The following is an 18,631-nucleotide window of genomic DNA, read 5'->3' on the forward strand; positions in this document are numbered from 1 at the left end:
ATTAAAGCCAATGGAATGTAAATAAGAAGAAAGAAAGGTGGATGAAAAAATAACCAGCCGTAGGCAGGAATCGACCCTACGACCTTCGAATAACGCGTTCGATGCTCTAACCACTGAGCTACCACAGCGGCCTTCCTTCCATCCACTTTTTTGGGTTTATAGTGAATTTAGAAGTAGGAGTGACAGTCAGCGCCATAAGCCAAACAGCGAGTGTGAAAACAAAACACTCTTATGCGCATGTTTGTCGTCACGTAGCACATGAGTTTATTATGAGCGGGCAGCTGATTAATTGTCCCTCTTATTCAACCTAAGCACACCAAGTCTGCCAGTACGAGACCCTCGTTCAGTGAAATAAGGGAAAGAAGTGTATACCTAAGGGCTCGTTTTCCGTGTTTTAATACAATATTAATGAGATCTAACAGACAGTAATGCCAAGGAATGTACAGGTGAAGTTATTTAAACTAATAGAATGTAAATAGGAAGAAAGAAAAGTGGATGAAAAAATAACCAGCCGTTGGCAGGAATTGAACCTACGACCTTCGAATAACGCGTTCGATGCTCTAACCACTGAGCTACCACAGCGGTTTTATTCCATCCTCTTTTGAGGTTTATGTGTGAATTTAGAAGTAGGAGTGACAGTCAGCGCCTTCTATAAGCAAACGGTGAGTGTAAAAACACTCTTATGCGCATGTTAGGCGTCACGTAGCACGTTAACTCATTATGAGCGGGAAGCTTTGTAATTGTCCCTCTTATACAACCTAAACACACCAAGTCTGCCAGTACGACACCCCCGTTCAATGAAATAAGGGAAAAAAGTGTATACCTAAGGGCGCGTTTTCCGTGTTTTAACACAATATTAATGAGATCTAACAGACAGTAATGCCAAGGAATGTACAGGGGAAGTTATTAGAACCAATGGAATGTAAATAAGAAGAAAGAACAGTGGATGAAAAAATAACCAGCCGTGGGCAGGAATCAACCCTACGACCTTCGAATAACGCGTTCGATGCTCTAACCACTGAGCTACCACAGCGGCCTTCCGTCCATCCACTTTTTTGGGTTAATATGTGAATTTAGAAGTAGGAGTGACAGTCAGCGCCATCTATAAGCCAAACGGCGAGTGTGACAACACTCTTATGCGCATGTTTGTCGTCACGTAGCACGTGAACTTATTATGAGCGGGCAGCTGATATATTGTCCCTCTTATTCAACCTGAACACACCAAGTCTGCCAGTACGGGACCCTCTTTCACTGAAATAAGGAAAAGAAGTGTATACCTAAGGGCTCGTTTTCCGTGTTTTAACACAATATTAATGAGATCTAACAGACAGTAATGCCAAGGAATGTACAGGGGAAGTTATTATAACCAATGGAATATAAATAAGAAGAAAGAAAGGTGGATGAAAAAATAACCAGCCGTGGGCAGGAATCGACTCTACGACCTTCGAATAACGCGTTCGATGCTCTAACCACTGAGCTACCACAGCGGCCTTCCCTCCATCCACTTTTTAGGTTTATATGTGAATTTAGAAGTAGGAGTGACAGTCAGCGCCTTCTATAAGAAACAGCGAGTGTAAAAACACTCTTATGCGCATGTTAGGCGTCACGTAGCACGTTATCTTATTATGAGCGGGCAGCTGTGTAATTGTCCCTCTTATACAACCTAAACACACCAAGTCTGCCAGTACGAGACCCCCGTTCAATGAAATAAGGGAAAAAAGTGTATACCTAAGGGCGCGTTTTCCGTGTCTTAACACAATAATAATGAGATCTAACACACAGTAATGCGAAGAAATGTACAAGGGAGGTTATTAGAACCAATGGAATGTAAATAAGAAAAAAGAATAGTGGATGAAAAAATAACCAGCCGTGGGCAGGAATCGAACCTTCGACCTTCGAATAACACGTTCGATGCTCTAACCACTGAGCTGCTACAGTGGCCTTCCCTCCATCCACTTTTTTGGGTTTATATGTGAATTTAGAAGTAGAAGTGACAGTCAGCGCCATCTATAAGCCAAACGGCGAGTGTGAAAACACTCTTATGCGCACGTTTGTCGTCACGTAGCACGTGAACTTATTATGAGCGGGCAGCTGATTAATTGTCCCTCTTATTCAACCAAAACACACCAAGTCTGCCAGTACGAGACCCTAGTTCAATGAAATAAGGAAAGAAGTGTATACCTAAGGGCTCGTTTTCCGTGTTTTAACACAATAATAATGAGATCTAACAGACAGTAATGCCAAAGAATGTACAGGGGAAGTTAGTAGAACCAATGGAATGTAAATAAGAAGAAAAAAAAGTGGATGAAAAAATAACCAGCCGTCGGCAGGAATCGAACCTACGACCTTCGAATAACGCGTTCGATGCTCTAACCACTGAGCTACCACAGCGGCCTTCCCTCCGTCCACTTTTTAGGTTTATATGTGAATTTAGAGGTAGGAGTGACAGTCAGCGCCTTCTATAAGAAACGGTGAGTGTAAAAACACTCTTATGCGCATGTTAGGCGTCACGTAGCACGTTAACTTATTATGAGCGGGCAGCTGTGTAATTGTCCCTCTTATACAACCTAAACACACCAAGCCTGCCAGTACGAGACCCTCGTTCAATGAAATAAGGGAAAAAAGTGTATACCTAAGGGCGCGTTTTCCGTGTCTTAACACAATAATAATGAGATCTAACAGACGGTAATGCCAAGGAATGTACAGGGGTAGTTATTAAAACCAATAAAAAGTAAATAAGAAGAAAGAAAGGTGGATGAAAAAATAACCAGCCGTGGGCAGGAATCGACCCTACGACCTTCGAATAACGCGTTCGATGCTCTAACCACTGAGCTACCACAGCGGCCTTCCTTCCATCCACTTTTTTGGGTTTATAGTGAATTTAGAAGTAGGAGTGACAGTCAGCGCCATCTATAAGCCAAACAGCGAGTGTGAAAACCCTCTTATGCGCATGTTTGTCGTCACGTAGCACATGAGTTTATTATGAGCGGGCAGCTGATTAATTGTCCCTCTTATTCAACCTAAACACACCAAGTCTGCCAGTACGAGACCCTCGTTCAGTGAAATAAGGGAAAGAAGTGTATACCTAAGGGCTCATTTTCCGTGTTTTAATACAATATAATGAGATCTAACAGACAGTAATGCCAAAGAATGTACAGGTGAAGTTATTTAAACCAATGGAATGTAAATAGGAAGAAAGAAAAGTGGATGAAAAAATAACCAGCCGTTGGCAGGGATTGAACCTACGACCTTCGAATAACGCGTTCGATGCTCTAACCACTGAGCTACCACAGCGGCCTTATTCCATCCTCTTTTGAGGTTTATGTGTGAATTTAGAAGTAGGAGTGACAGTCAGCGCCTTCTATAAGCAAACGGTGAGTGTAAAAACACTCTTATGCGCATGTTAGGCGTCACGTAGCACGTTAACTTATTATGAGCGGGCAGCTGTGTAATTGTCCCTCTTATACAACCTAAACACACCAAGTCTGCCAGTACGAAACCCTCGTTCAATGAAATAAGGAAAAAAAGTGTAAACCTAAGGGCGCGTTTTCCGTGTCTTAACACAATAATAATGAGATCTAACAGACAGTAATGCCAAGGAATGTACAGGGGAAGTTATTAGAACCAATGGAATGTAAATAGTAAGAAAGAAAGGTGGATGAAAAAATAACCAGCCGTGGGCAGGAATCGACCTTACGACCTTCGAATAACGCGTTCGATGCTCTAACCACTTAGCTACCACAGCGGCCTTCCCTCCATCCACTTTTTAGGTTTATATGTGAATTTAGAAGTAGGAGTGACAGTCAGCGCCTTCTATAAGCAAACGGTGAGTGTAAAAACACTCTTATGCGCATGTTAGGCGTCACGTAGCACGTTAACTTATTATGAGCGGGAAGCTGCGTAATTGTCCTTCTTATACAACCTAAACACACCAAGTCTGCCAGTACGAGACCCTCGTTCAATGATATAAGGGAAAGAAGTGTACACCTAAGGGCTCGTTTTCCGTGTTTTATCACAATATTAATGAGATCTAACAGACAGTAATACCAAGGAATGTACAGGGGAAGTTATTAAAACCAATGGAATGTAAATAGGAAGAAAGAAAAGTGGACGAAAAAATAACCAGCCGTGGTCAGGAATCGAACCTACGACCTTCGAATAACGCGTTCGATGCTCTAACCACTGAGCTACCACAGCGGCCTTCCCTCCATCCACTTTTTAGGTTTATATGTGAATTTTAAAGTAGGAGTGACATTCAGCGCCTTCTATAAGAAACAGCGAGTGTAAAAACACTCTTATGCGCATGTTAGGCGTCACGTAGCACGTTAACTTATTATGAGCGGGCAGCTGTGTAATTGTCCCTCTTATACAACCTAAACACACCAAGTCTGCCAGTACGAGACCCCCGTTCAATGAAATAAGGGAAAAAAAAGTATACCTAAGGGCGCGTTTTCCGTGTCTTAACACAATAATAATGAGATCTAACACACAGTAATGCGAAGAAATGTACAAGGGAAGTTATTAGAACCAATGGAATGTAAATAAGAAGAAAGAATAGTGGAAGAAAAAATAACCAGCCATGGGCAGGAATCGCACCTACGACCTTCGAATAACGCGTTCGATGCTCTAACCACTGAGCTACCACAGCGGCCTTCCCTCCATCCACTTTTTTGGGTTTATATGTGAATTTAGAATTAGGAGTGACAGTCAGCGCCATCTATAAGCCAAACGGCGAGTGTGAAAACACTCTTATGCGCATGTTTGGCGTCACGTAGCACGTGAACTTATTATGAGCGGGCAGCTGTATAATTGTTCCTCTTATACAACCAAAACACACCAAGTCTGCCAGTACGAGACCCTCGTTCAAAGAAATAAGGGAAAGAAGTGTAGACCTAAGGGCTCGTTTTCCGTGTCTTAACACAATATTAATGAGATCTAACAGACAGTAATGCCAAGGAATGTACAGGGGAAGTTATTAGAACCAATGGAATGTAAATAAGAAGAAAGAAAGGTGGATGAAAAAATAACCAGCCGTGGGCAGGAATCGACACTACGACCTTCGAATAACGCGTTCGATGCTCTAACCACTGAGCTACCACAGCGGCCTTCCCTCCATCCACTTTTTGGGTTTATATGTCAATTTAGAAGTGGGAGTGACAGTCAGTGCCATCTATAGGCCAAACGGCGAGTGTGAAAACACTCTTATGCGCATGTTTGGCGTCACGTAGCACGTGAACTTATTATGAGTGGGCAGCTGTGTAATTGTCCCTCTCATACATCCTAAACACACCAAGTCTGCCAGTACGAGACCCCCGTTCAATGAAATAAGGGAAAAAAGTGTATACCTAAGGGCGCGTTTTCCGTGTCTTAACACAATAATAATGAGATCTAACACACAGTAATGCAAAGAAATGTACAAGGGAAGTTATTAGAACCAATGAAATGTAAATAAGAAGAAAGAATAGTGGATAAAAAAATAACCAGCCATGGGCAGGAATCGAACCTACGACCTTCGAATAACGCGTTCGATGCTCTAACCACTGAGCTACCACAGCGGCCTTCCTTCCATCCACTTTTTTGGGTTTATATGTGAATTTAGAAGTAGAAGTGACAGTCAGCGCCATCTATAAGCCAAACAGCGAGTGTGAAAACACTCTTATGCGCACGTTTGTCGTCACGTAGCACGTGAACTTATTATGAGCGTGCAGCTGAATAATTGTCCCTCTTATTCAACCTAAACACACCAAGTCTGCCAGTACGAGACCCTAGTTCAATGAAATAAGGAAAGAAGTGTATACCTAAGGGCTCGTTTTCCGTGTTATAACACAATATTAATGAGATCTAACAGACAGTAATGCTAAAGAATGTACAGGGGAAGTTAGTAGAACCAATGGAATCTAAATAAGAAGAAAGAAAAGTGGATGAGAAAATAACCAGCCGTGCGCAGGAATCGAACCTTCGACCTTCGAATAACACGTTCGATGCTCTAACCACTGAGCTACTACAGCGGCCTTTCCTCCATCCACTTTTTTGGGTTTATATGTGAATTTAGAAGTAGGAGTGACAGTCAGCGCCATCTATAAGCCAAACTGCGAGTGTGAAAACACTCATATGCGCATGTTTGGCGTCACGTAGGACGTGAACTTATTGAGAGCGGGCAGCAGAATAATTGTCCCTCTTATACAACCTAAACACACCAAGTCTGCCAGTACGAGACCCTCATTCAATGAAATAAGGGAAAGAAGTGTATACCTAAGGGCTAGTTTTCCGTGTTTTAACACAATATTAATGAGATCTAACAGACAGTAATGCCAAGGAATGTACAGGGGAAGTTATTAGAACCAATGGAATGTAAATAAGAAGAAAGAAAAGTGGATGAAAAAATACCCAGCCGTGGGCAGGAATCGAACCTACGACCTTCGAATAACGCGTTCGATGCTCTAACCACTGAGATACCACAGCGGCTTTCCGTCCATCCACTTTTTTGGGTTTATATGTGAATTTAGAAGTAGGAGTGACAGTCAGCGCCATCTATAAGCCAAACGGCGAGTGTGACAACACTCTTACGCGCATGTTTGGCGTCACGTAGCACGTGAACTTATTATGAGCGGGCAGCTGTGTAATTGTCCCTCTTATACAACCTAAACACACCAAGCCTGCCAGTACGAGACCCTCGTTCAATGAAATAAGGGAAAAAAGTGTATACCTAAGGGCTCGTTTTCCGTGTTTTAACACAATATTAATGAGATCTAACAGACAGTAATGCCAAGGAATGTACAGGGGAAGTTATTAGAACCAATGGAATGTAAATAAGAAGAAAGAAAAGTGGATGAAAAAATAACCAGCCGTGAGCAGGAATCGAACCTACGACCTTCGAATAACGCGTTCGATGTTCTAACTACTGAGCTACCACAGCGGCCTTCCCTCCGTCCACTTTTTAGGTTTATATGTGAATTTAGAGGTAGGAGTGACAGTCAGCACCTTCTATAAGAAACGGTGAGTGTAAAAACACTCTTATGCGCATGTTAGGCGTCACGTAGCACGTTAACTTATTATGAGCGGGCAGCTGTGTAATTGTCCCTCTTATACAACCTAAACACACCAAGCCTGCCAGTACGAGACCCTCGTTCAATGAAATAAGGGAAAAAAGTGTATACCTAAGGGCGCGTTTTCCGTGTCTTAACACAATAATAATGAGATCTAACAGACGATAATGCCAAGGAATGTACAGGGGAAGTTATTAAAACCAATGGAATGTAAATAAGAAGAAAGAAAGGTGGATGAAAAAATAACCAGCCGTAGGCAGGAATCGACCCTACGACCTTCGAATAACGCGTTCGATGCTCTAACCACTGAGCTACCACAGCGGCCTTCCTTCCATCCACTTTTTTGGGTTTATAGTGAATTTCGAAGTAGGAGTGACAGTCAGCGCCATCTATAAGCCAAACAGCGAGTGTGAAAACACTCTTATGCGCATGTTTGTCGTCACGTAGCACATGAGTTTATTATGAACGGGCAGCTGATTAATTGTCCCTCTTATTCAACCTAAACACACCAAGTCTGCCAGTACGAGACCCTCGTTCAGTGAAATAAGGGAAAGAAGTGTATACATAAGGGCTCGTTTTCCGTGTTTTAATACAATATTAATGAGATCTAACACACAGTAATGCCAAGGAATGTACAGGTGAAGTTATTTAAACCAATGGAATGTAAATAGGAAGAAAGAAAAGTGGATGAAAAAATAACCAGCCGTTGGCAGGAATTGAACCTACGACCTTCGAATAACGCGTTCGATGCTCTAACCACTGAGCTACCACAGCGGCCTTATTCCATCCTCTTTTGAGGTTTATGTGTGAATTTAGAAGAAGGAGTGACAGTCAGCGCCTTCTATAAGCAAACGGTGAATGTAAAAACACTCTTACGCGCATGTTAGGCGTCACGTAGCACGTTAACTTATTATGAGCGGGCAGCTGTGTAATTGTCCCTCTTATACAACCTAAACACACCAAGTCTGCCAGTACGAAACCCTCGTTCAATGAAATAAGGAAAAAAAGTGTATACCTAAGGGCGCGTTTTCCGCGTCTTAACACAATAATAATGAGATCTAACAGACAGTAATGCCAAGGAATGTACAGGGGAAGTTATTAGAACCGGTGGAATGCAAATAGGAAGAAAGAAAGGTGGATGAAAAAATAACCAGCCGTGGGCAGGAATCGACCTTACGACCTTCGAATAACGCGTTCGATGCTCTAACCACTGAGCTACCACAGCGGCCTTCCCTCCATCCACTTTTTAGGTTTATATGTGAATTTAGAAGTAGGAGTGACAGTCAGCGCCTTCTATAAGCAAACGGTGAGTGTAAAAACACTCTTATGCGCATGTTAGGCGTCACGTAGCACGTTAACTTATTATGAGCGGGCAGCTGTGTAATTGTCCCTCTTATACAACCTAAACACACCAAGTCTGCCAGTACGAGACCCCCGTTCAATGAAATAAGGGAAAAAAGTGTATACCTAAGGGCGCGTTTTCCGTGTCTTAACACAATAATAAAGAGATCTAACACACAGTATTGCGAAGAAATGTACAAGGGAAGTTATTAGAACCAATGGAATGTAAATAAGAAATAAGAATAGTGGATGAAAAAATAACCAGCCATGGGCAGGAATCGAACCTACGACCTTCGAATAGCGCGTTCGATGCTCTAACCACTGAGCTACCACAGCGGCCTTCCTTCCATCCACTTTTTTGGGTTTATATGTGAATTTAGAAGTAGAAGTGACAGTCAGCGCCATCTATAAGCCAAACGGCGAGTGTGAAAACATTCTTATGCGCACGTTTGACGTCACGTAGCACGTGAACTTATTATGAGCGGGCAACTGATTAATTGTCCCTCTTATTCAACCTAAACACACCAAGTCTGCCAGTACGAGACCCTAGTTCAATGAAATAAGGAAAGAAGTGTATACCTAAGGGCTAGTTTTCCGTGTTTTAACACAATATTAATGAGATCTAACAGACAGTAATGCCAAAGAATGTACAGGGGAAGTTAGTAGAACCAATGGAATGTAAATAAGAAGAAAGAAAAGTGGATGAGAAAATAACCAGCCGTGCGCAGGAATCGAACCTTCGACCTTCGAATAACACGTTCGATGCTCTAACCACTGAGCTACTACAGCGGCCTTCCCTCCATCCACTTTTTTGGGTTTATATGTGAATTTAGAAGTAGGAGTGACAGTCAGCGCCATCTATAAGCCAAACTGCGAGTGTGAAAACACTCATATGCGCATGTTTGGCGTCACGTAGCACGTGAACTTATTAAGAGCGGGCAGCAGAATAATTGTCCCTCTTATACAACCTAAACACACCAAGTCTGCCAGTACGAGACCCTCATTCAATGAAATAATGGAAAGAAGTGTATACCTAAGGGCTCGTTTTCCGTGTTTTAACACAATAATAATGAGATCTAACAGACAGTAATGCCAAGGAATGTACAGGGGAAGTTATTAGAACCAATGGAATGTAAATAAGAAGAAAGAAAAGTGGATGAAAAAATAACCAGCCGTGGGCAGGAATCGACCCTACGACCTTCGAATAACGCGTTCGATGCTCTAACCACTGAGCTACCACAGCGGCCTTCCCTCCACCCACTTTTTTGGGTTTATATGTGAATTTAGAATTAGGAGTGACAGTCAGAGCCATCTAAAAGCCAAACGGCGAGTGTGAAAACACTCTTATGCGCATGTTTGGCGTCACGTAGCACGTGAACTTATTATGAGCGGGCAGCTGTATAATTGTTCCTCTTATACAACCAAAACACACCAAGTCTGCCAGTACGAGACCCTCGTTCAAAGAAATAAGGAAAAGAAGTGTATACCTAAGGGCTCATTTTCCGTGTCTTAACACAATATTAATGAGATCTAACAGACAGTAATGCCAAGGAATGTACAGGGGAAGTTATTAGAACCAATGGAATGTAAATAAGAAGAAAGAAAGGTGGATGAAAAAATAACCAGCCGTGGGCAGGAATCGACACTACGACCTTCGAATAACGCGTTCGATGCTCTAACCACTGAGCTACCACAGCGGCCTTCCCTCCATCCACTTTTTGGGTTTATATGTCAATTTAGAAGTGGGAGTGACAGTCAGTGCCATCTATAGGCCAAACGGCGAGTGTGAAAACACTCTTATGCGCATGTTTGGCGTCACGTAGCACGTGAACTTATTATGAGCGGGCAGCTGTGCAATTGTCCCTCTCATACATCCTAAACACACCAAGTCTGCCAGTACGAGACCCCCGTTCAATGAAATAAGGGAAAAAAGTGTATACCTAAGGGCGCGTTTTCCGTGTCTTAACACAATAATAATGAGATCTAACACACAGTAATGCGAATAAATGTACAAGGGAAGTTACTAGAACCAATGGAATGTAAATAAGAAGAAAGAATAGTGGATGAAAAAAATAACCAGCCATGGGCAGGAATCGAACCTACGACCTTCGAATAACGCGTTCGATGCTCTAACCATTGAGCTACCACAGCGGCCTTCCCTCCATCCACTTTTTAGGTTTATATGTGAATTTAGAAGTAGGAGTGACAGTCAGCGCCTTCTATGAGCAAACGGTGAGTGTAAAAACACTCTTATGCGCATGTTAGGCGTCACGTAGCACGTTAACTTATTATGAGCGTGCAGCTGATTAATTGTCCCTCTTATTCAACCTAAACACACCAAGTCTGCCAGTACGAGACCCTAGTTCAATGAAATAAGGAAAGAAGTGTATACCTAAGGGCTCGTTTTCCGTGTTTTAACACAATATTAATGAGATCTAACAGACAGTAATGCTAAAGAATGTACAGGGGAAGTTAGTAGAACCAATGGAATCTAAATAAGAAGAAAGAAAAGTGGATGAGAAAATAACCAGCCGTGCGCAGGAATCGAACCTTCGACCTTCGAATAACACGTTCGATGCTCTAACCACTGAGCTACTACAGCGGCCTTCCCTCCATCCACTTTTTTGGGTTTATATGTGAATTTAGAAGTAGGAGTGACAGTCAGCGCCATCTATAAGCCTAACGGTGAGTGTGAAAACACTCTTATGCGCATGTTTGTCGTCACGTAGCACATGAGTTTATTATGAGCGGGCAGCTGAATAATTGTCCCTCTTATTCAACCTAAACACACCAAGTCTGCCATTACAAAACCCTCGTTCAATGAAATAAGGAAAAAAGTGTATACCTAAGGGCGCGTTTTCCGTGTCTTAACACAATAATAATGAGATCTAACAGACAGTAATGCCAAGGAATGTACAGGGGAAGTTATTAAAAACCAATGGAATGTAAATAGGAAGAAAGAAAAGTGGACGAAAAAAATAACCAGCCGTGGTCAGGAATCGACCCTACGACCTTCCAATAACGCGTTCGATGCTCTAACCATTGAGCTACCACAGCGGCCTTCCCTCCATCCACTTTTTAGGTTTATATGTGAATTTAGAAGTAGGAGTGACAGTCAGCGCCTTCTATAAGCAAACGGTGAGTGTAAAAACACTCTTATGCGCATGTTAGGCGTCACGTAGCACGTTAACTTATTATGAGCGGGCAGCTGTGTAATTGTCCCTCTTATACAACCTAAACACACCAAGTCTGCCAGTACGAAACCCTCGTTCAATGAAATAAGGAAAAAAAGTGTAAACCTAAGGGCGCGTTTTCCGTGTCTTAACACAATAATAATGAGATCTAACAGACAGTAATGCCAAGGAATGTACAGGGGAAGTTATTAGAACCAATGGAATGTAAATATTAAGAAAGAAAGGTGGATGAAAAAATAACCAGCCGTGGGCAGGAATCGACCTTACGACCTTCGAATAACGCGTTCGATGCTCTAACCACTTAGCTACCACAGCGGCCTTCCCTCCATCCACTTTTTAGGTTTATATGTGAATTTAGAAGTAGGAGTGACAGTCAGTGCCATCTATAGGCCAAACGGCGAGTGTGAAAACACTCTTATGCGCATGTTTGGCGTCACGTAGCACGTGAACTTATTATGAGCGGGCAGCTGTGTAATTGTCCCTCTCATACATCCTAAACACACCAAGTCTGCCAGTACGAGACCCCCGTTCAATGAAATAAGGGAAAAAAGTGTATACCTAAGGGCGCGTTTTCCGTGTCTTAACACAATAATAATGAGATCTAACACACAGTAATGCAAAGAAATGTACAAGGGAAGTTATTAGAACCAATGAAATGTAAATAAGAAGAAAGAATAGTGGTTGAAAAAATAACCAGCCATGGGCAGGAATCGAACCTACGACCTTCGAATAACGCGTTCGATGCTCTAACCACTGAGCTACCACAGCGGCCTTCCTTCCATCCACTTTTTTGGGTTTATATGTGAATTTAGAAGTAGAAGTGACAGTCAGCGCCATCTATAAGCCAAACAGCGAGTGTGAAAACACTCTTATGCGCACGTTTGTCGTCACGTAGCACGTGAACTTATTATGAGCGTGCAGCTGAATAATTGTCCCTCTTATTCAACCTAAACACACCAAGTCTGCCAGTACGAGACCCTAGTTCAATGAAATAAGGAAAGAAGTGTATACCTAAGGGCTCGTTTTCCGTGTTATAACACAATATAATGAGATCTAACAGACAGTAATGCTAAAGAATGTACAGGGGAAGTTAGTAGAACCAATGGAATCTAAATAAGAAGAAAGAAAAGTGGATGAGAAAATAACCAGCCGTGCGCAGGAATCGAACCTTCGACCTTCGAATAACACGTTCGATGCTCTAACCACTGAGCTACTACAGCGGCCTTTCCTCCATCCACTTTTTTGGGTTTATATGTGAATTTAGAAGTAGGAGTGACAGTCAGCGCCATCTATAAGCCAAACTGCGAGTGTGAAAACACTCATATGCGCATGTTTGGCGTCACGTAGGACGTGAACTTATTGAGAGCGGGCAGCAGAATAATTGTCCCTCTTATACAACCTAAACACACCAAGTCTGCCAGTACGAGACCCTCATTCAATGAAATAAGGGAAAGAAGTGTATACCTAAGGGCTAGTTTTCCGTGTTTTAACACAATATTAATGAGATCTAACAGACAGTAATGCCAAGGAATGTACAGGGGAAGTTATTAGAACCAATGGAATGTAAATAAGAAGAAAGAAAAGTGGATGAAAAAATACCCAGCCGTGGGCAGGAATCGAACCTACGACCTTCGAATAACGCGTTCGATGCTCTAACCACTGAGATACCACAGCGGCCTTCCGTCCATCCACTTTTTTGGGTTTATATGTGAATTTAGAAGTAGGAGTGACAGTCAGCGCCATCTATAAGCCAAACGGCGAGTGTGACAACACTCTTACGCGCATGTTTGGCGTCACGTAGCACGTGAACTTATTATGAGCAGGCAGCTGTGTAATTGTCCCTCTTATACAACCTAAACACACCAAGCCTGCCAGTACGAGACCCTCGTTCAATGAAATAAGGGAAAAAAGTGTATACCTAAGGGCTCGTTTTCCGTGTTTTAACACAATATTAATGAGATCTAACAGACAGTAATGCCAAGGAATGTACAGGGGAAGTTATTAGAACCAATGGAATGTAAATAAGAAGAAAGAAAAGTGGATGAAAAAATAACCAGCCGTGAGCAGGAATCGAACCTACGACCTTCGAATAACGCGTTCGATGTTCTAACCACTGAGCTACCACAGCGGCCTTCCCTCCGTCCACTTTTTAGGTTTATATGTGAATTTAGAGGTAGGAGTGACAGTCAGCACCTTCTATAAGAAACGGTGAGTATAAAAACACTCTTATGCGCATGTTAGGCGTCACGTAGCACGTTAACTTATTATGAGCGGGCAGCTGTGTAATTGTCCCTCTTATACAACCTAAACACACCAAGCCTGCCAGTACGAGACCCTCGTTCAATGAAATAAGGGAAAAAAGTGTATACCTAAGGGCGCGTTTTCCGTGTCTTAACACAATAATAATGAGATCTAACAGACGATAATGCCAAGGAATGTACAGGGGAAGTTATTAAAACCAATGGAATGTAAATAAGAAGAAAGAAAGGTGGATGAAAAAATAACCAGCCGTAGGCAGGAATCGACCCTACGACCTTCGAATAACGCGTTCGATGCTCTAACCACTGAGCTACCACAGCGGCCTTCCTTCCATCCACTTTTTTGGGTTTATAGTGAATTTCGAAGTAGGAGTGACAGTCAGCGCCATCTATAAGCCAAACAGCGAGTGTGAAAACACTCTTATGCGCATGTTTGTCGTCACGTAGCACATGAGTTTATTATGAGCGGGCAGCTGATTAATTGTCCCTCTTATTCAACCTAAACACACCAAGTCTGCCAGTACGAGACCCTCGTTCAGTGAAATAAGGGAAAGAAGTGTATACATAAGGGCTCGTTTTCCGTGTTTTAATACAATATTAATGAGATCTAACACACAGTAATGCCAAGGAATGTACAGGTGAAGTTATTTAAACCAATGGAATGTAAATAGGAAGAAAGAAAAGTGGATGAAAAAATAACCAGCCGTTGGCAGGAATTGAACCTACGACCTTCGAATAACGCGTTCGATGCTCTAACCACTGAGCTACCACAGCGGCCTTATTCCATCCTCTTTTGAGGTTTATGTGTGAATTTAGAAGGAGGAGTGACAGTCAGCGCCTTCTATAAGCAAACGGTGAATGTAAAAACACTCTTACGCGCATGTTAGGCGTCACGTAGCACGTTAACTTATTATGAGCGGGCAGCTGTGTAATTGTCCCTCTTATACAACCTAAACACACCAAGTCTGCCAGTACGAAACCCTCGTTCAATGAAATAAGGAAAAAAAGTGTATACCTAAGGGCGCGTTTTCCGTGTCTTAACACAATAATAATGAGATCTAACAGACAGTAATGCCAAGGAATGTACAGGGGAAGTTATTAGAACCGGTGGAATGCAAATGGGAAGAAAGAAAGGTGGATGAAAAAATAACCAGCCGTGGGCAGGAATCGACCTTACGACCTTCGAATAACGCATTCGATCCTCTAACCACTGAGCTACCACAGCGGCCTTCCCTCCATCCACTTTTTAGGTTTATATGTGAATTTAGAAGTAGGAGTGACAGTCAGCGCCTTCTATAAGCAAACGGTGAGTGTAAAAACACTCTTATGCGCATGTTAGGCGTCACGTAGCACGTTAACTTATTATGAGCGGGCAGCTGTGTAATTGTCCCTCTTATACAACCTAAACACACCAAGTCTGCCAGTACGAGACCCCCGTTCAATGAAATAAGGGAAAAAAGTGTATACCTAAGGGCGCGTTTTCCGTGTCTTAACACAATAATAATGAGATCTAACACACAGTAATGCGAAGAAATGTACAAGGGAAGTTATTAGAACCAATGGAATGTAAATAAGAAGAAAGAATAGTGGATGAAAAAATAACCAGCCATGGGCAGGAATCGAACCTACGACCTTCGAATAGCGCGTTCGATGCTCTAACCACTGAGCTACCACAGCGGCCTTCCTTCCATCCACTTTTTTGGGTTTATATGTGAATTTAGAAGTAGAAGTGACAGTCAGCGCCATCTATAAGCCAAACGGCGAGTGTGAAAACATTCTTATGCGCACGTTTGACGTCACGTAGCACGTGAACTTATTATGAGCGGGCAACTGATTAATTGTCCCTCTTATTCAACCTAAACACACCAAGTCTGCCAGTACGAGACCCTAGTTCAATGAAATAAGGAAAGAAGTGTATACCTAAGGGCTCGTTTTCCGTGTTTTAACACAATATTAATGAGATCTAACAGACAGTAATGCCAAAGAATGTACAGGGGAAGTTAGTAGAACCAATGGAATGTAAATAAGAAGAAAGAAAAGTGGATGAGAAAATAACCAGCCGTGCGCAGGAATCGAACCTTCGACCTTCGAATAACACGTTCGATGCTCTAACCACTGAGCTACTACAGCGGCCTTCCCTCCATCCACTTTTTTGGGTTTATATGTGAATTTAGAAGTAGGAGTGACAGTCAGCGCCATCTATAAGCCAAACTGCGAGTGTGAAAACACTCATATGCGCATGTTTGGCGTCACGTAGCACGTGAACTTATTAAGAGCGGCAGCAGAATAATTGTCCCTCTTATACAACCTAAACACACCAAGTCTGCCAGTACGAGACCCTCATTCAATGAAATAATGGAAAGAAGTGTATACCTAAGGGCTCGTTTTCCGTGTTTTAACACAATAATATTGAGATCTAACAGACAGTAATGCCAAGGAATGTACAGGGGAAGTTATTAGAACCAATGGAATGTAAATAAGAAGAAAGAAAAGTGGATGAAAAAATAACCAGCCGTGGGCAGGAATCGACCCTACGACCTTCGAATAACGCGTTCGATGCTCTAACCACTGAGCTACCACAGCGGCCTTCCCTCCATCCACTTTTTTGGGTTTATATGTGAATTTAGAATTAGGAGTGACAGTCAGCGCCATCTATAAGCCAAACGGCGAGTGTGAAAACACTCTTATGCGCATGTTTGGCGTCACGTAGCACGTGAACTTATTATGAGCGGGCAGCTGTATAATTGTTCCTCTTATACAACCAAAACACACCAAGTCTGCCAGTACGAGACCCTCGTTCAAAGAAATAAGGAAAAGAAGTGTATACCTAAGGGCTCATTTTCCGTGTCTTAACACAATATTAATGAGATCTAACAGACAGTAATGCCAAGGAATGTACAGGGGAAGTTATTAGAACCAATGGAATGTAAATAAGAAGAAAGAAGGTGGATGAAAAAATAACCAGCCGTGGGCAGGAATCGACACTACGACCTTCGAATAACGCGTTCGATGCTCTAACCACTGAGCTACCACAGCGGCCTTCCCTCCATCCACTTTTTGGGTTTATATGTCAATTTAGAAGTGGGAGTGACAGTCAGTGCCATCTATAGGCCAAACGGCGAGTGTGAAAACACTCTTATGCGCATGTTTGGCGTCACGTAGCACGTGAACTTATTATGAGCGGGCAGCTGTGTAATTGTCCCTCTCATACATCCTGAACACACCAAGTCTGCCAGTACGAGACCCCCGTTCAATGAAATAAGGGAAAAAAGTGTATACCTAAGGGCGCGTTTTCCGTGTCTTAACACAATAATAATGAGATCTAACACACAGTAATGCGAATAAATGTACAAGGGAAGTTATTAGAACCAATGGAATGTAAATAAGAAGAAAGAATAGTGGATGAAAAAAATAACCAGCCATGGGCAGGAATCGAACCTACGACCTTCGAATAACGCGTTCGATGCTCTAACCACTGAGCAACCACAGCGGCCTTCCTTCCATCCACTTTTTTGGGTTTATATGTGAATTTAGAAGTAGAAGTGACAGTCAGCGCCATCTATAAGCCAAACGGCGAGTGTGAAAACACTCTTATGCGCACGTTTGTCGTCACGTAGCACGTGAACTTATTATGAGCGTGCAGCTGATTAATTGTCCCTCTTATTCAACCTAAACACACCAAGTCTGCCAGTACGAGACCCTAGTTCAATGAAATAAGGAAAGAAGTGTATACCTAAGGGCTCGTTTTCCGTGTTTTAACACAATATTAATGAGATCTAACAGACAGTAATGCTAAAGAATGTACAGGGGAAGTTAGTAGAACCAATGGAATCTAAATAAGAAGAAAGAAAAGTGGATGAGAAAATAACCAGCCGTGCGCAGGAATCGAACCTTCGACCTTCGAATAACACGTTCGATGCTCTAACCACTGAGCTACTACAGCGGCCTTCCCTCCATCCACTTTTTTGGGTTTATATGTGAATTTAGAAGTAGGAGTGACAGTCAGCGCCATCTATAAGCCTAACGGTGAGTGTGAAAACACTCTTATGCGCATGTTTGTCGTCACGTAGCACATGAGTTTATTATGAGCGGGCAGCTGAATAATTGTCCCTCTTATTCAACCTAAACACACCAAGTCTGCCAGTACAAAACCCTCGTTCAATGAAATAAGGAAAAAAGTGTATACCTAAGGGCGCGTTTTCCGTGTCTTAACACAATAATAATGAGATCTAACAGACAGTAATGCCAAGGAATGTACAGGGGAAGTTATTAAAAACCAATGGAATGTAAATAAGAAGAAAGAAAGGTGGATGAAAAAATAACCAGCCGTGGGCAGGAATCGACCCTACGACCTTCCAATAACGCGTTCGATGCTCTAACCATTGAGCTACCACAGCGGCCTTCCCTCCATCCACTTTTTAGGTTTATATGTGAATTTAGAAGTAGGAGTGACAGTCAGCGCCTTCTATAAGCAAACGGTGAGTGTAAAAACACTCTTATGCGCATGTTAGGCGTCACGTAGCACGTTAACTTATTATGAGCGGGAAGCTGTGTAATTGTCCCTCTTATACAACCTAAACACACCAAGTCTGCCAGTACGAGACCCTCGTTCAATGAAATAAGGGAAAGAAGTGTACACCTAAGGGCTCGTTTTCCGTGTTTTAACACAATATTAATGAGATCTAACAGACAGTAATACCAAGGAATGTACAGGGGAAGTTATTAAAACCAATGGAATGTAAATAGGAAGAAAGAAAAGTGGACGAAAAAAATAACCAGCCGTGGTCAGGAA

General features: G+C 42.4%; 2 non-coding genes across 2 annotated transcripts; both read right to left on the reverse strand.

Annotated features, from left to right (window-relative positions):
• Window positions 1–8,650: 8,650 nt before the first annotated feature.
• TRNAA-CGC (transfer RNA alanine (anticodon CGC)) lies at window positions 8,651–8,723 on the reverse strand. The gene has a single exon. It is a non-coding gene; the product is annotated as a tRNA-Ala (tRNA).
• A 6,720-nt stretch (window positions 8,724–15,443) lies between these two features.
• TRNAA-CGC (transfer RNA alanine (anticodon CGC)) lies at window positions 15,444–15,516 on the reverse strand. The gene has a single exon. It is a non-coding gene; the product is annotated as a tRNA-Ala (tRNA).
• Window positions 15,517–18,631: the final 3,115 nt, after the last annotated feature.

The sequence above is a fragment of the Rhipicephalus microplus genome, chromosome 4, assembly GCF_043290135.1.
Source record: "Rhipicephalus microplus isolate Deutch F79 chromosome 4, USDA_Rmic, whole genome shotgun sequence".
Lineage (NCBI taxonomy): Eukaryota > Metazoa > Arthropoda > Arachnida > Ixodida > Ixodidae > Rhipicephalus > Rhipicephalus microplus.